At 45.0% G+C, this 16,609-nt stretch overlaps 1 protein-coding gene across 1 annotated transcript in view; it reads right to left on the reverse strand.

Annotated features, from left to right (window-relative positions):
* The window catches only part of VDR (vitamin D receptor), a 51,340-nt gene extending 46,677 nt beyond the window's left edge, over positions 1–4,663 (reverse strand). Inside the window, exon 1 of the mRNA XM_036251926.1 lies at positions 4,611–4,663. The gene's annotated coding sequence lies outside the window, so the exon portion shown is untranslated. The remainder of the gene's footprint in view (positions 1–4,610) is intronic.
* Positions 4,664–16,609: the final 11,946 nt, after the last annotated feature.

Here is a 16,609-nt window from a genome sequence, read left to right on the forward strand (position 1 = left end):
GGGTGCTGGCAGAAAGAGCCTCCTTCTGAAAGGCCACTGTCCCTAGAGTAACCTTGCTTGCTCCCAGGTCAACCTGTTCAAACTAGTTAGTGAATCTAACCCTGCCACTCACAAACATTTATTGCAGGCCTATTATGTGCAAGGCATGGCCCCGAACGCCCCATGGCTGTCCACAAATGTAGAGGTGGTAGGGTTCCAAGGAGGTTAAGACAGACCCAAGTGTGAGTCCTGACACTCCCACCTACCTGATGTCACCTTGACACACTTCTCAATCTCACTGAGACTCAGCTTCCCATTTGTAAAAAGATCATAGCAGGTCTGTCTCCAAAGGTTGCGGCAGGTTCGGGAGGCTGCACTGCCAGGTAGCTAGCACAACACCTGGTACAGCTGAGCTCAGTGCTCAGTGCGTAGCTGCTCCTGGAGCCACAACTCCAGTGCCAGCAGGTGGCACACACTGGATGTGTTAGCCAGCAGGGCCGTAGGCCTCATGGGTACATCACAGTACCTTGAATGCCACACCTTGCATAACACCTCAAAGCTTCAACCTGTCGTCAGAAGGCCAGTGCGCGGCAGCAGCTTCCCAGGAACCAGCTGCTGGTCCTGCCCAAACTCCACTTTCCCGCTCGTGCAGCTACCCACGCCCTGCTCGGGATCAGGACTCTCCCCTGTGCAGAATGGGGACTTTGTGTGGCATCTGGTCCTGGGAACACTGCTCGGTCTATTCCTTTGCACAGGACCTGCAGGGCAGGTTTGCAAAAGCATGACACACACTCCGAAGCCTGCTGCTTCTGCCTCTCACTCCTGTCGTTTACTGACCAGCCTCCCTTTTCCCCCTGCTGGCCCAGGGGTCTCTCCCCTTCCCACCTCCCCATAAGCCACTTCAAAGGGTGGGATTTCCCAAGATTATCACCTGCCTTTGTCATTTGTCAATGATAAGAATGACTTCCTTCCTGCAAGAGTAGACAGAATCACAGTACAGTCATCAAGGAGGCTTCACCTGTCCACACTGACGTCCCAATCACTCGAACACTGTTGCTCTGGGGACCTCCAGGGAGCCACCTGAGCATCTCGATCACAAGGACCAAGGACTCTGAAGGAAGGGCAGTTTCTCTTCCACGTGTCACCAGGGAAGGATGTAGTCACTGCCACCAACGCCTATGGCTTAGGTTGAGCAAGAACAGCCTGTCTCCACCCTGGACCATTTCCCCAATAGTTGGACCAGACCAGAGAGTCAAACTCCTGTGGCCCAGAAACTAACCCCATCTCCTGTTAAGAGCATCTCTCTGGCTCTGGCTTCCACTTCTCTTACCATTTCCCCAGAACCTGATTACACGTAACCTGTGCCCTTTCTCCACACGGGCAAGGTTTGACTACCCTTCCCTTTCTGGTTGTTTACCTGATTTAGACCTGGAAGTTCCCGGGGATGGTGTGGTCCCAGAGATCTGGGAAGCAGAAATGGGGGAAGAGGGAAGAGGAAGCATAGGGCTGAGTCTTGGCTCCATTATAAATCCGATTTCCCCAGGGGCAGCTGAAGGGGAATTGGCAGGCCTTCCTGTCCCAGTCTGAGGTAGGGGTGGGGCAGGAAAAGCACAGGTGAAGGAGGTCACAAGTCAAGGGTGAAAGGAAGTCACCAGAATGAGAGGTAGGCTGGGTCCTGGGAGAGGGGGGCTGGGAGCAGTGCTGCCTGCAGGGAGAAGAGTGGAATTGGCTGGTAACACAGGGGCAGCTGAGAGGCTCGGGAGGTTGCGGCTGCCCTCAGAATTAAGCCATCCCCCATCTTGCCCTCCCCATTAAGCACCACCACCATTTTCTCCTTCTCCTTAAACCCATTCCCACCCATCTTTCTCTGTGTGATCTCCACTAGGTCTCGAGTGATAGTCAGTAGAATGACTGAATATGCCACTTTGCCCTGAGCCATTTGGGTTTACTGTCCTGACATGCTATTAATAGCACCCCCTTTCACTCAAAAGTCTCTTAGTTTAGACAACAAATTTTACGGCCACTCTCCAGCACATCCAGGAGGGCGCTGTTTCAGGAGGGCCAGGGGGGAGTCAGAGAAAAGTATAACCAGAAGTGAGACCCTGGTGGACCAGAGCAACAGCCAGACTGCTTCTGCCCAGCTGGATCCTCTCAGAACTGGAAGTGGTGGAGCTACCCATCCTGCACTCAGACCATTTCTAGGAAGAGCCTCGTCTGCTGGGTTCTGCTTCTTCTCATCCCTCAGAGGGCCTGGCACCATGCTGGGCATACAAGAGGCTCCTCTCTACCTGCATTCAAACAGACTTGCAGCAGTGACAAATGGAAAACTGGAGTCCTAGAACTCATCCTGTCCAGTATGCCATCTTAGCTCAGATTTCCAGGTGCTCCTGACTCTGGCTCTCCAGCCACTAGAACCCAACTGCTAGACATTGACAATAGCAGGTTCCCAGCAGAGGCAGATCTCGGCCAGTATGGTCACTGTGTCCTTAGGATGTGGGGTAAAGAACTGAATAACTGAAATGCCTTCTCCTGTCTTGGATAACCATTTGGTCTGGCCCACTGAGCCCCAGGCCTTCCTCCAAACGTGCAACACATTGTCTGTAGACAAGCTATTCTGGGAGCTAAGGATGGGGGTCCAGGAGGCCTTCTTGGTGCGTCCTCTCTGACTTAGTCCCAAAAGGAGATCAGTTCTGAGGTTGAATAGGGAGAAAGACTGAGAAACCCTAAACACCAATGACTAGTGCACCCCAAACAGCATCAGACCTTCCACAATACTTATAAAGTCTTGACTGAAGAGCTGTGAGGGGTCAGGAAAGTTTTCTGACTCTCTTTCCTTCCTTCCTTATCCCACTCTCCTCTTTTCTTATCCTTTGCCATGGAAAGGGTCAAGTTGTGGCCGATAAGGGACCAGCCAAATAGAAGCCATAAGACCAGCCAGAGTACAGCCTGAATTCCCCAGCTTTTTTCAGTTTGAGTCAGCCCCACAGTCTGGTTGTGAAATCTTCTCGAATGGATCCAGAGAGGCCAGTTGAGTGAGGGGCAAGGAGGCTCCAGGGCCTCTATTTCTGCTCAAGGATCTGAAGCACCCCGAACAAAAGCCAGAGAAAAAAAGTGCAGTCTTACTACCCCAGGTCTGGCTGCACACCAGTCCTGACACCATACCAGAAGGATCCACAATTCCTCCAGCACTTAGACAAGGAAAGGATGAGGAAGACCCCCACCCAATACACAATGCTCTCGGTTCACAGAGTTGAGGCTGCAACGTTCAGATGATCCATTTCTGCCTTGGCAAACCACCTTCACTTCCTAGCCTGGCTTAAAACCATCTGTGCCAACACCATGGATTCCCTAGTTCCAGAACCTTCCTGATTTCTTGGGTATACCCACCTCACTAACAGAGATGGGCAGCTAATAAGATCACTAGGCAGAAATGGAATGAGGGGCTGGAAAAGTCTGCAGTGTTGGGATGCACCTCCTGATCTTAGAAGAGATGTGGATTTACCACAAAGCCATAATCCCTTCACGGTCAACCCCTTTGGAATCATATCATAGCCATCCCATAATGACTGCTGTGTTGGGTGTTTCCTTCAGGAGTGGCCACCACTGGCCATGAGGAAGATAGCCTTCCAGCAGGGAGCTGGAGCAGAGCTGAACTCTGCCCAGGAGAGCTTCAGTAATGCTCCGAAAATGCCTGCCCAACTGCTTGCCTGGGCTCTGGCCCTTCTGGCTGCAACTGAGCCCAGACAGGAGGCTGACTCACTCACCACACAGAGTAGGAGGAGGAAGAGGAGGAGGAGAAGGAGGAGGAGATGCGGGAAGGGCCTGGGCTCAGAGACCCAGGGCACTCACAGCCCAGGCGGCCTTGGTCTCAGCTTCAGTAGACCATGGGGGAGGTGGGCAGTGTCCACTGCTCCCTGGAGACCACATGTGCCTTCCTAGATACTTCACCTGAATCCTCCTCACCCACTGCCCACAACGTGCCAGCCCCTCACTCTCCAAACAGAAACCACTCCCTGAGTCCCCTCCTGTATTAGATGCTTGCCCCTGAGTTCTGCTGGACATTTATGGACATGTCCTGAAAAATAAACCCAGTGCCCTAGGGCCAACTACGTCTAAAATAATTAGTTTCGTGGTTTCAAAAAATCAAGAAAAGAAAAATACTCTATTTAAAAGATCCAACTCCACCATGGCAGGTGACCATACCTGGGTTCTACAAGATAAGGCTGCACACACTCCACCCCTAAGAGACCTTAGCACCATCAACAGCCGATCTCTCCCTTTCTTATTCCTCCGCTCCATGCCAAGGCGCCCGACAGAGGAAGGAAACAAATGCTTCTTGTTGCCCAAGTGCTGAGCACTGTGCTAGCGGAGCATTTCTGCCTTGAGCTGCTCGAGCACCGAAGAGGTCGCTGCTCCCTCGCCAGCCTGGCATGAACTTCAGCTTTTTCTCAGACTACAGTGTCCTCTCAGTGCCCCAGCCTCATGGCACGACAGCCCTGATCTTAGTCGCCAAGTTTGCCCCTGCGAGTTAGACTCTAGTTCTTGCCCCTGGGCACTGGTACCCCTGACGCCCCCACCCCAGGCCTAACCCCGACCCTGGGACCCCCTTCCCCGCCGCTCCCGGTCCGCACCTGGTCTGGCGGGTGGGCACGCTGCTCCGCGCTCCCGGTGCCTCAGGCTCGGCTGCTGCCTTTTGACAAGCAGAGACAGCCCAGCACCTGGCCCCGCCCCCAAGGCCCCGCCCATCGGTCGGCCCCGCCCACACGCCCAGTCCTCGCTTGCCAAGAGCTCCAACTGTGCTGCAACCATCTTGGACTTGGAATCAACCACTGCAGTATGGTTTGGGAGACTCTGCCGGGTGTAGTCCTCCACGGCTGCCGTCCACAGGGCGAACCACGCTTCTGACCTCTGTGCGTGAGAGTTTTCGAATTTTGGTGCAGATCAACGTTTCTGCCTGCGATCATCTGCGATGTGTCTCCCCACTCCCTGCTGCTGTGGTTCTACCCAGCCTTCTGCGGACTCCCGCACCTGGGCTGACCCGGCCAGGACTTCGTCGTCCTCGGGGCGCTGGGGGGCGCCTGCCGCCAGCCCCAACGGTTCTCACCTCGCTTCTGGGAAGTCCTGGGCAGGGCTCGCCGTTGGTTACTTCTGCAGAGCGCCAGGGAGCTCAGCCCGACCCCACATGCTAAAATAAAAGAGCAAACGGAAAACGTGGCCGCAGTGGAGTTGCATCATCGTCCCACTCGCGACCCCGGCTGACCACGTTCCTGACCAGTCGCGAACCTCTTCCAAGTGAGCTTAGTTTTAGCTTCCCCGGGCTCTGGTCCCCAGTCCCCTACCACCCATTCCATGCGACAATTGATGCGAAGAGAAGGGCGAAGGTAGAGTGCACCCTGAAACCTGGACTTGAACGTGGATGCGAAAAATTTGCCATAGAAAATTTTGGCTACAAATTACTGCGCTTCTTTGGCTATGTGTTAGGTAGACACCGCTCCAGATGCTAGAAGAGAGATGAAAAACCTGTGGTTACCTCCTTCTTAGAGTTCACACTGTCCAGTGGGAGATTGTATGCATAAATAGTAATTACAACCTACTGTTCTACAGTGGAGATGCCCACCAAGTCACCCAGCCGCTGGTGACCTCCTTTAGTCAGGGAAGATATAGCGTTGAACAGAAGAGGAAACCGTGGTTCAGATGTACAAGCTGAGCAGGTGGGAAATTGAGGCATAGAGAGGTTAAGTGATTTGCCCAACATCACAGAGATGAAGGACAGTACTAGAGTCCAGCAAGTCTGCTGGTACAATGGCCTCTGAAGCATTTCTGACACAGCTATGCTGGACTGTATGCTAACCAGCCCCTCTCAGACTCTCAATAATTGAATCAAGAAAAATGAACAGAGTCTAAACAGAAGGAAGAACCTTCAAATGGTGAGAGTTGTTAAGCACTGAAACAGTTCATTAAGGGAGTATTATGGAAACATTCTCTCTGGAAAGGTTTAACAAAATAGAAGAGAGATACTGTTGTTTGAATTAGGGAATGGACCATCTATTCTGAGAAACAGATGAAAGAATGTGCCCCTTTGGAGGTCCTGCCAATCTGATGGATGGATTCTTACCTGTAATGAAAGTAAAAGAATCTTCTTGCCCAAAGCATTATGGGAAAGCCAGCAATGATTCTCATATGAAGAAAATTATAAGAGGAAATCTCTGACAACCAACACTTTGGGACATTCTCAAGAAGTACTACAAGCCTCTGGAAAAAGTTGATGACTGAGAAGTCACTTCTGTGTTACTTAACTGGCCAAACAGGTGAACCTGGTATCTTGAAAAGAAACCTTATCAAAAAGTGGTAGAAGACGATAGTAGGTGTTCCATAGTAATTGACTGTTAGTCTCCTTTTGCAGCTCATCATTTCATGAGTCAGGCAGAGTAGAAAATATTTTCTCCATGGTACAACTGATGTGCAGAGTTGTTAAAGTTCTCGCAGCTGGGGAGTGATGGAGCTACTTGAACCCAGGTCTTCTCTCTGCATTTTCCACTGTTCCATGCTGCCTCTCTCAAAAAAAATTATGTACATGGGCTTTTTACCTGTCGGACCATGATCTGGATAACCCAGGCTTGGAGAACTCAGAGGATCTGAGTTTGGCAGATTTGCAGAATAATAGATATCATCACAGTCCCCGCACATGCTATCTTCAGCCCCATCACTATGTCCCTAACCAATTTATTTTTATCTTCCCCCAATAACCTGAACTTCACTCATCTGTGTCTCCAGACTCTCTCCTCTTTCAGATCCCATCTGTCACATTAGGCCTCTCCTAACATCTTCAGGCCAAAATGACCTATCAGTTCTTTGGTCTTTGTAGCATATATTCTATGTATTGCACCATTTATCATCTGATTATGAGTCATCTTGTATTTATGTTTGAACAAAGAGGTATTTAAAAATATTTTTATTGATTTTTAGAAAGCGAGGAAGGAAGAAGGAAAGAGAGAAACATCGACATGAGAGTGAAATATCAATCAGCTGCCTCCTACATGCCCCCCACTGAGGATCCAGCCAGCAACCCAGGCATGTGCCCTGACCAGGAATCAAACCAGCAACCCTCTGGTACGTGGGATGACGCCCAACCAACTGATCCACACCAGCCAGGGCCAAAGATGGATTTTCTAACTTCAGCTTTATTCTTAGGAAGAATTTTATTTTGTAGAAGTAGAAAAGCAAAATACATGAGATTCACTTCTCCTGGTTTTGTTGTAATCACTATTTGTGATCTTGCTTCTGCCTCGCCAGGGCCTGGGAAGGGAGGTTGCTATCCATATCCTGTTCTCTTGAAGACTTTGATGACAGACAGCATTCCTATACTCAAATTAATAGCTTTAAACTCCTCTAGCTTGACTTCTATATGATACATGTACTAGAACTTCTGCTGAAAACACAAATTTTCCCTTTCTTTTCCCAAAAGTTAATATTTCTTATATTCTCACTTGTCCCTGGGGGGGGGGGGTAGTCTTTATAGAATGTTCAGATTGTGTTGTGTCAGTTTTCCTCTGTGAAAAATTAAATCAGGGACCATCTACTAGGCACTTGCTATGTGCGTAGTACCATGTTTTATATAGTGCTATAGACTCAATAGTCTGCATAGAAACAAAAGAGCCCTTCCAGGTGTGACCTGCCTGGAAGAAAAGATTCCAGAGATGCGGGGCTAAGACCACCTTGGGAAAGGCAGCACCTGGCTTTTTGGCCTCTGCCAAGCTCCAGGTGGGTGCCTGTGGGTGGCTTGGGCAGGCCTGCAGTCAGACCACCTGCAGTCAGACCACAGGACTGCGGCCTATCCTCAGCTGATGGGCCCTTTACTGCAGCCTGGTCACTATCCTCGAAGCTGGCTGGCCCCCTCTGAACTTCTTGCCCTGGTGCCAGTCCTGGAGTAGATCACTTGTCCCTAAGAGGTTCCCAGAGACCTGGTTCCCAAGGACAGAGGCTGTCCAGAGGCTGCTCTCTGGATCCAGGTAAAATGTGCCCTTTAAGCTCTCCTTGGAGTGCTCCCATTTAACTGTTTGCTTTTCCTTTTTTTAAGGCCCCCCTTTTCCCCTTAAACATTTTATGGTTATGGTCATGATGGGAATGAATGGAAGACTCACTCAGCCAACTCCCAAAGAATTTTCTGAGAGACACAGAATCACGGATTCATAGAGAGAGAAATCACAAAGCCTCTCAGGCTTTTCCCTGTTTTACAGATTTTTTAAAAAATAAGTCCAGAAAGGTTTACTTATTTATCTTTTCTGTGCTATGTTAAGGCTGTTTTCTGTGTTCATGTTCTAGATGGGGAAAATGGAATGAATAAATGGAAGAAGCTGTAGACAATGAAATCAACCCAAACAAAAGTATATTTCCAGGACAATGTTTTTCAAAATTTTAACTGCAACCCATAGTAAGAAATACATTTTATCATGACCTAGTATACCCATGCCTATATATATAAGTTTTATTAAATAAGAGACACCCTGCAATGCGTTCTATCATTTTCTCTTCCCTTTCTCCCTCCCTTTCTTTTGTCTTTCTGTCTTTCTTTGGGGAATTCGCCAAGTTGATTTCACAGTCCCTAGTGGATTATGACCCAATGTTTGAAGAAGTCCCTCACCATGGGATGCCCTCATTTAGCACCGGCAACATAAGATTCCCAGAAAGGCCTTTGAGAGACCAGCCCAGCTTACACAGAGCACCCTGAGAACCCTATAGTGGCTCCATGGTGGCTCCTGAGCTTTAGAGGACTCTTCCTTCAAGGCCTCATGCTCAAGGTTAAGTCACTGAAGCAGAGTGAATCTCCCAAGCACTTGCCTTTGTGGCCTGTTATCTTAACATGCTTAACTCAGCTGTTATCTTACCACACTCCTGCATTTTCCAGCTTTAGGGGTTCTTTCAGCCTTAGGAAGTTTTATGACATCTCAGAAATCCTGACTGCTCCAGAACAGGACAGCTGTGGGGGAGTTGAGAGCAAAGCCATGAGAAGTGAGTGACCATAGACTTAGCCGGCCCTAGAAAGAGTAGAGCACCGCTGGTCAAGCCAAATCCGTCTGGCTCCAGGGCTCCATTCTCAGTAGCCCAGCTCATGTCTCCATCCTCGGGGCTTTTGGCACTTGTCTTTCCCACTTGCTCCCACCTCCTTGAGCCCTGGGCTGCCAGCCTGCTGGCCCGCACACAGCGTCTGCTGGCATGGCAGAACAGAGCCTAGGGGCCGGATGAAGGAAGGTGTAGACTCCCACCTGCACCTCCAGGCAGAGGCAGCTCCAGAGCGCTCCAAGCTCCCAGGTATTTGCTTGGCTCCTATCCGAACTCCAGCAGACAATGATGGCTCTTCAAGCCCCAATACCAACCATAGAGACCAGCGAAACACACTGGAGGCTCGGGGTCCTTTCCCATCCATGACTCCTGTGGTTGTCAGTTTTGCAACCACTGTGATGATTCTAGTAGGACATGAAGTGACCCCTACCCACACTCCCTTTGGAGAATTCTGATTTTGCTCCTCTGAGGAAGAGCCTAGGGAGGGAGGTAAGCTGAGAGGCTCTGTGGCGTAGGGATAGGTATACTGGGAGCAGGTGAGAGTGCCCCATCGCTGCTGAAAAATTCAATAGGGAAAGGCTGACTGTTTTCAAGAGAAGTCTCCCTTACACAGAGTAAGGTCTCCAGGAGGGAAGGCAATGAGGCAATGATCTCCTTTTCTTCATACCAATGAGCAGACCCCCTGCAAGCCTTATCCTGGGCATGTCTGCTTCTTTCTCCAGAAGAACAGAAAGGACATTTCATAAGCAGCCCAGGAATGTGTTAAATAACTCTCCTCTTCGGCCCCAACTCCAGAAAGATGTGCGTGCTGACAGCTCTTCTCTTTGCCTTTGGTCTCTGACCTGGAACAGACATACTGCATGATGTCGGTGCCCCTCTCTTTTGTAATTGCCTCATTGCCCTGTGTCATTAAACATGTTGCCATTGTGAAAATGGATGTTTCTTGTCCCAACCTCCACTTCCAGCAAAGTGTACTATGGACTACATGACAGTAGTGTAGTGTTGCTTTGTATCACCCATGTGTCCTACAGCCTAGAAATGGTCTCTTCACATTTATTCTTGTAAAAGCCTATTGACAAAAGTTATCATCCCCATATATAAATATGATTTTAAAAGTTCTATCATTAGCTCACATTTCAGGTCACACCACACACTTAGGGTGAGATTCATCAATATTAATGAATGTAAATTTGTATGTCAAATCATGTTCGTGATACTTTGGAAACTTTTTACTGACTTCCCTGACACTGCTTCTTCATACTCAGGTACCTCACCCAACAGATCTCACATGTTGACTGTCTGATAGGAGGACCAAGTGAGGGTGCCAGTGTTAATATGTATATTAAGCTTAACATATTAAAGCTTAATTTTAATTTTTTTTTCTTTTATTGATTTTAGAGTGAGAGGGAGGGAGAAATAGAAACAAAGATGAGAGAGAACATTGACTGGCCGCCTTCAGCATGCCCCCCACTGGGGATCAGGCCCACAACCTGGGCATGTGCTCTGACCGGGAATTGAACCGGTGACCTCTTGGTGCATGGGTTGACACTCAACCACTGAACCACACCAGCCGGACTAAAGCTTAACTTTTAAAAGGTAAAATATCAGAAAGGAACCCTTTGATACTATCTTCCTATACCCAGTGGATCATGCAGCTCATCCTCCCTCAGAGACCTTTGAGGGAAGAGAGAAGTAGAATTTAGACCCAAATAGTGTAGCAAGCTTACATGACCCATTCAAGTTTATAACTGGTGAGTTTCAAAGAAGGAACTAGAAGCTAAGTCTACTACCTTGAAATCCAGGTCTCACTCTTCTCATTACCTTATGTCTCCCTTCCCTCTGCTTTGTGGAGAAATGGAAGCACACTATGTGTGTGAGAATCGTTAGAGGGCTGAGAAACTAAATTCTTGGCTTATTTAATCAGGGCCTGGGGCAAGGTGCAGGTAGAATTCACTGTGATCTGTGTCTGGGACCACAGCTGCAAATAGTCTGATGCCACAGGCCTCTAACCATATTAAACCAGAGACGCAAATAACTCTCCAGGCAATGGCTACCAGCCTAGGTGGTAACCTAGGTAATTAAAAATAAGAGAGTGCCTGTAAATTCTTAGTTCAGCCACCACCAAAAACCTTCCTTCAACCCACATTCTCAAGAAGATCTGTCATTCAGTTGGGGTTCCTGGAACCTGGGAAGGAGGGATGTCCAGCTTGACTGACTTTTGAGTAGCTGCTGCCAAGCCCAGATAGAACGTGGTGAAGAGAGCCAAATCATCAAAGGTTTTCATTACTTCTTAACAGGCCTCATCCCAGTGGAATGTTTTACCTTTAAACTTCCTCCACCCACTCTTCTTCTCTGTCCAGAAAAGCCAAGTATTACTTCTTAAAACATTCTTTCCTGCCTCCCTCTGCTCTCCAGTTTACCTCATATTCCTCTGTACATTATTCATCACCAGGCTTCTCATCTGTCAAGTGATGGGGACTTTAAGGTCCATCCAGAGCTGGTGGTCAATGAGTCAATGACTTGAACTTGTCCAGAAAGAAGAATATCCCAGTTGCCAACATTTTCCCCACATTCTTCCTGCCTTATCCTCCACTCAAAACACGGGTGAAGATAGTTCAAGAGACAACATTTAAGCAGGAAGTTTAGGTGCCCAGTCATGAAAACACAACTTATTGGCTTCTCACAGGATTGGGATGGAGGTTCTGACCAAGATGCTGGACCCAGAACGATGAATTACAACAATCAAATTTGTGCTCTATGTTTTTGAAGTCATCTCGGTATCCCAGTTCCCTGACCTGAACCTTATGCTGGATCCCAACAGGAATTGGAAGTAAATCCCACAGGCAAATGTCAAAATCTCCACTGTTGCTTCCTGGAGATGATTGAAGTAATTTGACCATTTCCACCATTGTTGGGAACTGAAACTCTGAAGAAACACATGTCTCTACAACACCTTTCCCTCCCCCATTCCATGAGGCCTAGACTTTGGACTGATACCATACACCCTATTAGTTGTGACAATGCCAAAAGGTTGATTTTGTACCTACAGCTGGTTTACTTCCTTGTCACAGCTCTGAATGTGAGGAGACACAATCTGTGCTTTGTGATTAATAGAGTCTCCCCTCCAATCCCTTGTTATCTACTGCATTAAGCTATCTGTTGACATTTGATCTACAGCAATTAAAGATTTATTGCCATGTTTCTTTCTCCAAAACAGCATACACCCTTTAAGTAGAGAGCATTTGAGGACAAATGATGTTAAAACCAGAACAAGTGACAAAGAATTGCATATGTCAAGGTTTCATTGCCTTTATCTCAACCGCAGCCTTTGAAAAGATGTTTCATTTCTAACAGTACAATGCATTACATGCCCTGAACAACATTCCCAGTTGAAACAATGATTTTAACAACAACAATTTTAATTAAACAACATCTTATCTTAAATATATCATCAAGCTGACACACAAAAAAGAAATATGCAGAATTCAAAATAAAGTAAAAGTAAATGAACAGGTTGGTAAGTAAAACTGATCTTCGTCCTGAGAGAGTCTTTCGATTTCTGGAAATCTTGAGCTTTCACTTTGATGGCTTCATAGGGCATGGGGACAGGAGATATGGCTGATGGATTATTCTGCATAAAGCTGGCCCCTCCAAAGGTACATTCCGGAACTCTGTAAGGAGAATGAGAAATGAACCCTCCCATAGAAGGTGACAACAAGTAAATTGGTCTGGGTCATTCTGGATGGTAAGAAAAATAATAAATATCCCCTTAGAATTCACAACCACAGTCCATGCTCAGCTGGGTTTGCAGTCCAAATTTATATGCTACATGATTCCAAAAAACTCAAGTAGAAAATTTTAAGTGATTCCAGATGGTTCTGCTCAGGTAACTGGTTGGATCAAACGTAAATCTTCTTTGTAGGATTTATTCAACTTCATTTTAGCACGCAAAGACTTGCCACAGATGAAACTTCACAGAAAATTACAAGTCATAGTTAAAGTCACAGAACACACATGGAAATAAAGCACATTGGTGAGAATCAGCAGAAACAGATCAACAAAGTCTTCAGATGTTGAAATTTTCAGAGACAGAACATAACTAAGTTTAATAGGTTTAAAGAAATATTAAAGAAGCTCAAAAGTGAGCAGATCCCTGGCCAGTGTGGCTCAGTTGGTTGGAGTATCATCCAGAACACCAAAAGGTGGTGAGTTTGATTCCCAGTTAGGGCACATACCCAGGTTGCGAGTTCAATCCCCACTTGAGGTGCATGTGGAAGGCAACCAATTGATGTTTCTCACATCGATGTTTCTCTCTCCCTAAAATCAATCAAAAAAAATTTAAGAAAAAAGTGAGCAGAGAATAAGAGATTATAAATAATTAGTTAGATATGGAAAAGAACCAAAAATAATTTCTAAAAATGAAAAAGTGTTAAATCTTAAAACTCAATGGATAGATTGAATAGCGATGAGACATGACTGAGGAAAAAATTAGTAAACTGGAAGGCAGAGATGAAAAAAATGTATCTCGAATGCAGACCAGAAAGATAAAGACATGGAAGATGTGTAAGGTTAAGAGACATAAATTTTAATTGTGCCTAATTAGAGTTCTAGAATAAAATAGAAGACCAGGGAAGAGGTAATATTCAAAGAGACAGTGGCGATGATGTTTCCAGAACTGTGGAAAACATGAATATTTCTGGGAGCCCAGTGAGTGCCAAGAAGATAAATGAAAAGAAATTTACATCTAGGAACATTATAGAAAACTAAACACCAAATAAAAAAAGAGATGATTAAGAAAATTGCTAAGGAAAAATAACACCTGCACAAAAATAATAGTAATTGAACTTATAGCTAACTTCTCAACAGCAAAAACAGGGGCCAGAAGAATGAGGGATATAGCAGAACCTATATTCTAGGTCACTGTGGGCCTAGAATTCTATGTCCAGTGCAACCATCTTTCAATAATGAAGACAAAACAAAAATGTTTTCTAATAAAAATGGAGAGCATTTACAACCAACACATCCTCACTAAAGGACATTCTCAAAGATTTATTTCAAGCAGAAGGTAAATGATCTTAGATTGGCCATTTGACATACAAGCAGAAATGGTGAACAGATCCAGGTGAATACATAAATGAATACTAATGAATACTAACTTTAAAATACTAATGATAACATGTAATTTATGTATGGTGGAGGATGACTAGAACTAAAAGAATGGATAATAAAAGCATCTAGGTTGGGCAGGGGTGTTTAGCATTAAAGTGCATTAAGATTTTTGTATTGTTCAAGAGGAAGATACAGAAATTGCTTAATTGCTGTCTTCATTAAGATGAGAATAGATATAAAAATAGCTAAGATAACAATCAAAAGTAGACATAGAGTGTATAATAACTTCAAACTAAGAAAGGTATATTTAAAGAAACAGATATAAAAATCAAGACAAAGCACTTAATGAGATGGGAGCAATAAATCAAAATATGTCAATAACCACAATAAATTGTAATTAAATAAATGTTCCCGTAAAGGATGAAGATAGGTTGGATATTTAAAATTCCAGATATGTGCAGTTAAGAGTTGATCAGGAAGCTAAAAAATAATCTAAATGTGTATGACTTAATAACAGCCTCCAAAATATAGAACAAAATTATAGGATGATGAGAAGATGGTAAATCCACTATCATAGTGGGAGATTTGAACATATCTCCGAGGAAGTGATAGACTAAGGAAACAAAAAAATCAGTGAGGCTAAAGAAGACAGTTAACAAGTTTGATCTAATATTCACTGAAGGAGCATTTTACACAACAATTAGAGAATAAATATTCTTTTCAAGCACTACATGGAATGCTTATGAAAGTTGGCCACATGGTAGCCCATAAAGCTAGTCTCTACAACTTTAAAGGACTGTTTTCCAACCAATTAAATTCTTTCATCACAATCCAATTAAAATGGAAATAATATCAAAGAGAATAGGCTAGACTATGCTGTGGTTACAACATCAAAACTTTAGCAGCTTGACATTTATTTTTTGCTCAAGGGGCGGACAGCCCTCCAGAGTAGCTGTCCAGGGTAGCTGCCGCTGGATATGGCTCAGTGCTCCAGACTGCTCTGGTCTGGTGACACCTGCATCGCAACATGTGTTTCCAAAATCCCTGTGGAAAGGGAAAAAGCATGAAGAATTGCATGCTGCTTTCCTAAATGCTTCCACTCACATTTCATTGACCAAAGCAAGTCACTTGGCTGTGACCAACTTTATGGGTCGGTGAAGTGTAATCTTTTTATAGGTCTGAAAAGGGAGGACAACTGGAAATGTGGATGAACACCACAGTAATCAATAACAAAATGTTCAGGAAAGAAACTTTACAAGTGGAAATTGTAAAACATACTTCTGAAGAATAAATTAATAGTGGAAAATAGAAAATACTGAGAAGTTAATAATAACAATATTATGTATCCAAACTTATGGATATAGCTAAAATAGTACTTAGAAGAAAATGTATAATTCTCACATTTACTTAGCATTTACAATATGGCAGGCATTGTTTTATGTATTCTACATATTTTGCTCATTTAATGTTTATAATGACCCTGAGGCAGGTGTATATGAGGAAACTGAAGCACAGAGAAGCAAATGAAGCCACACAGCTAGCAAGAAGCAGAGTCAGGATTGGGCTGTCTTTCTCCAGAATCCATGTAGTATAGTTGCAAATGCTTACATTAGAAAATTTTAAAGTTCAGAATTAATGTGCTTAAGCATCTTGTTGAAGAAGTTAAGAGGAAAGTATAACAACCCCCAAAAATGTATAGAAAAAGAAAAGATAAAGTAGAAATTAAGTTGAAAAAGATATATTGGAGAAAAATCAACTAATTCAAAAGTTGGTTCTTTGACCCTGGTTGCTGAGGCTCAGTTGGTTGGGCATCATCTCGTGCAGCAAAAGGTTGACAGTTTGATTCCCAGTCAGGACACATGCCTGGGTTGCAGGTTCGATCACAGGTAGAGGGTGTGCAGGAGGCAGCCGATTAATGTTCCATTCTCACATCAATGTTTCTCTCTCTCTCCCCCTCTCCATTTTCCTCCCTCTAAAAATTTATAGAAGTATTTTTTTTTAATGTTGGTTCTTTGAAACAACTATAGTATAGACAAACCTATCGCAAGACAAACTTATCATAAGGTTAATCAAGAAAAAAGAAAGTGCAAAGAAACAATATTAACCAGTAAAGGGGGTCTAATTAGAGATGCTGTGGAAATTAAATAATTAAGGAAATATGAACAACTTTCTACCAATAATTAGAAGTTTGAGAAGAATTTATCTAAACAAATAAATTTCTAGAAAAATACAGTTTTCTGAAACTGATTAAAAAGCAATAGAAACCTGAATAGTGTTTTTAAAAAATGATTTGACAGTTTAAAATTTTCCCACAAAGAAAACACCAGACCAAACAACTTAATCACAGCGAAGTGTCAGAGCCTGGGTTCCTCCAAAAAGCAGAGCCTGAGTCAAGAGCTTGAGTGTAGGTGGTTTACATCAGAAAGTGAAATGTTTAACTTCGGGAATGGGGAACCAGGAA

The sequence above is a fragment of the Molossus molossus genome, unplaced genomic scaffold (assembly GCF_014108415.1).
Source record: "Molossus molossus isolate mMolMol1 unplaced genomic scaffold, mMolMol1.p scaffold_m16_p_10, whole genome shotgun sequence".
NCBI classification, from domain to species: Eukaryota; Metazoa; Chordata; class Mammalia; order Chiroptera; family Molossidae; genus Molossus; species Molossus molossus.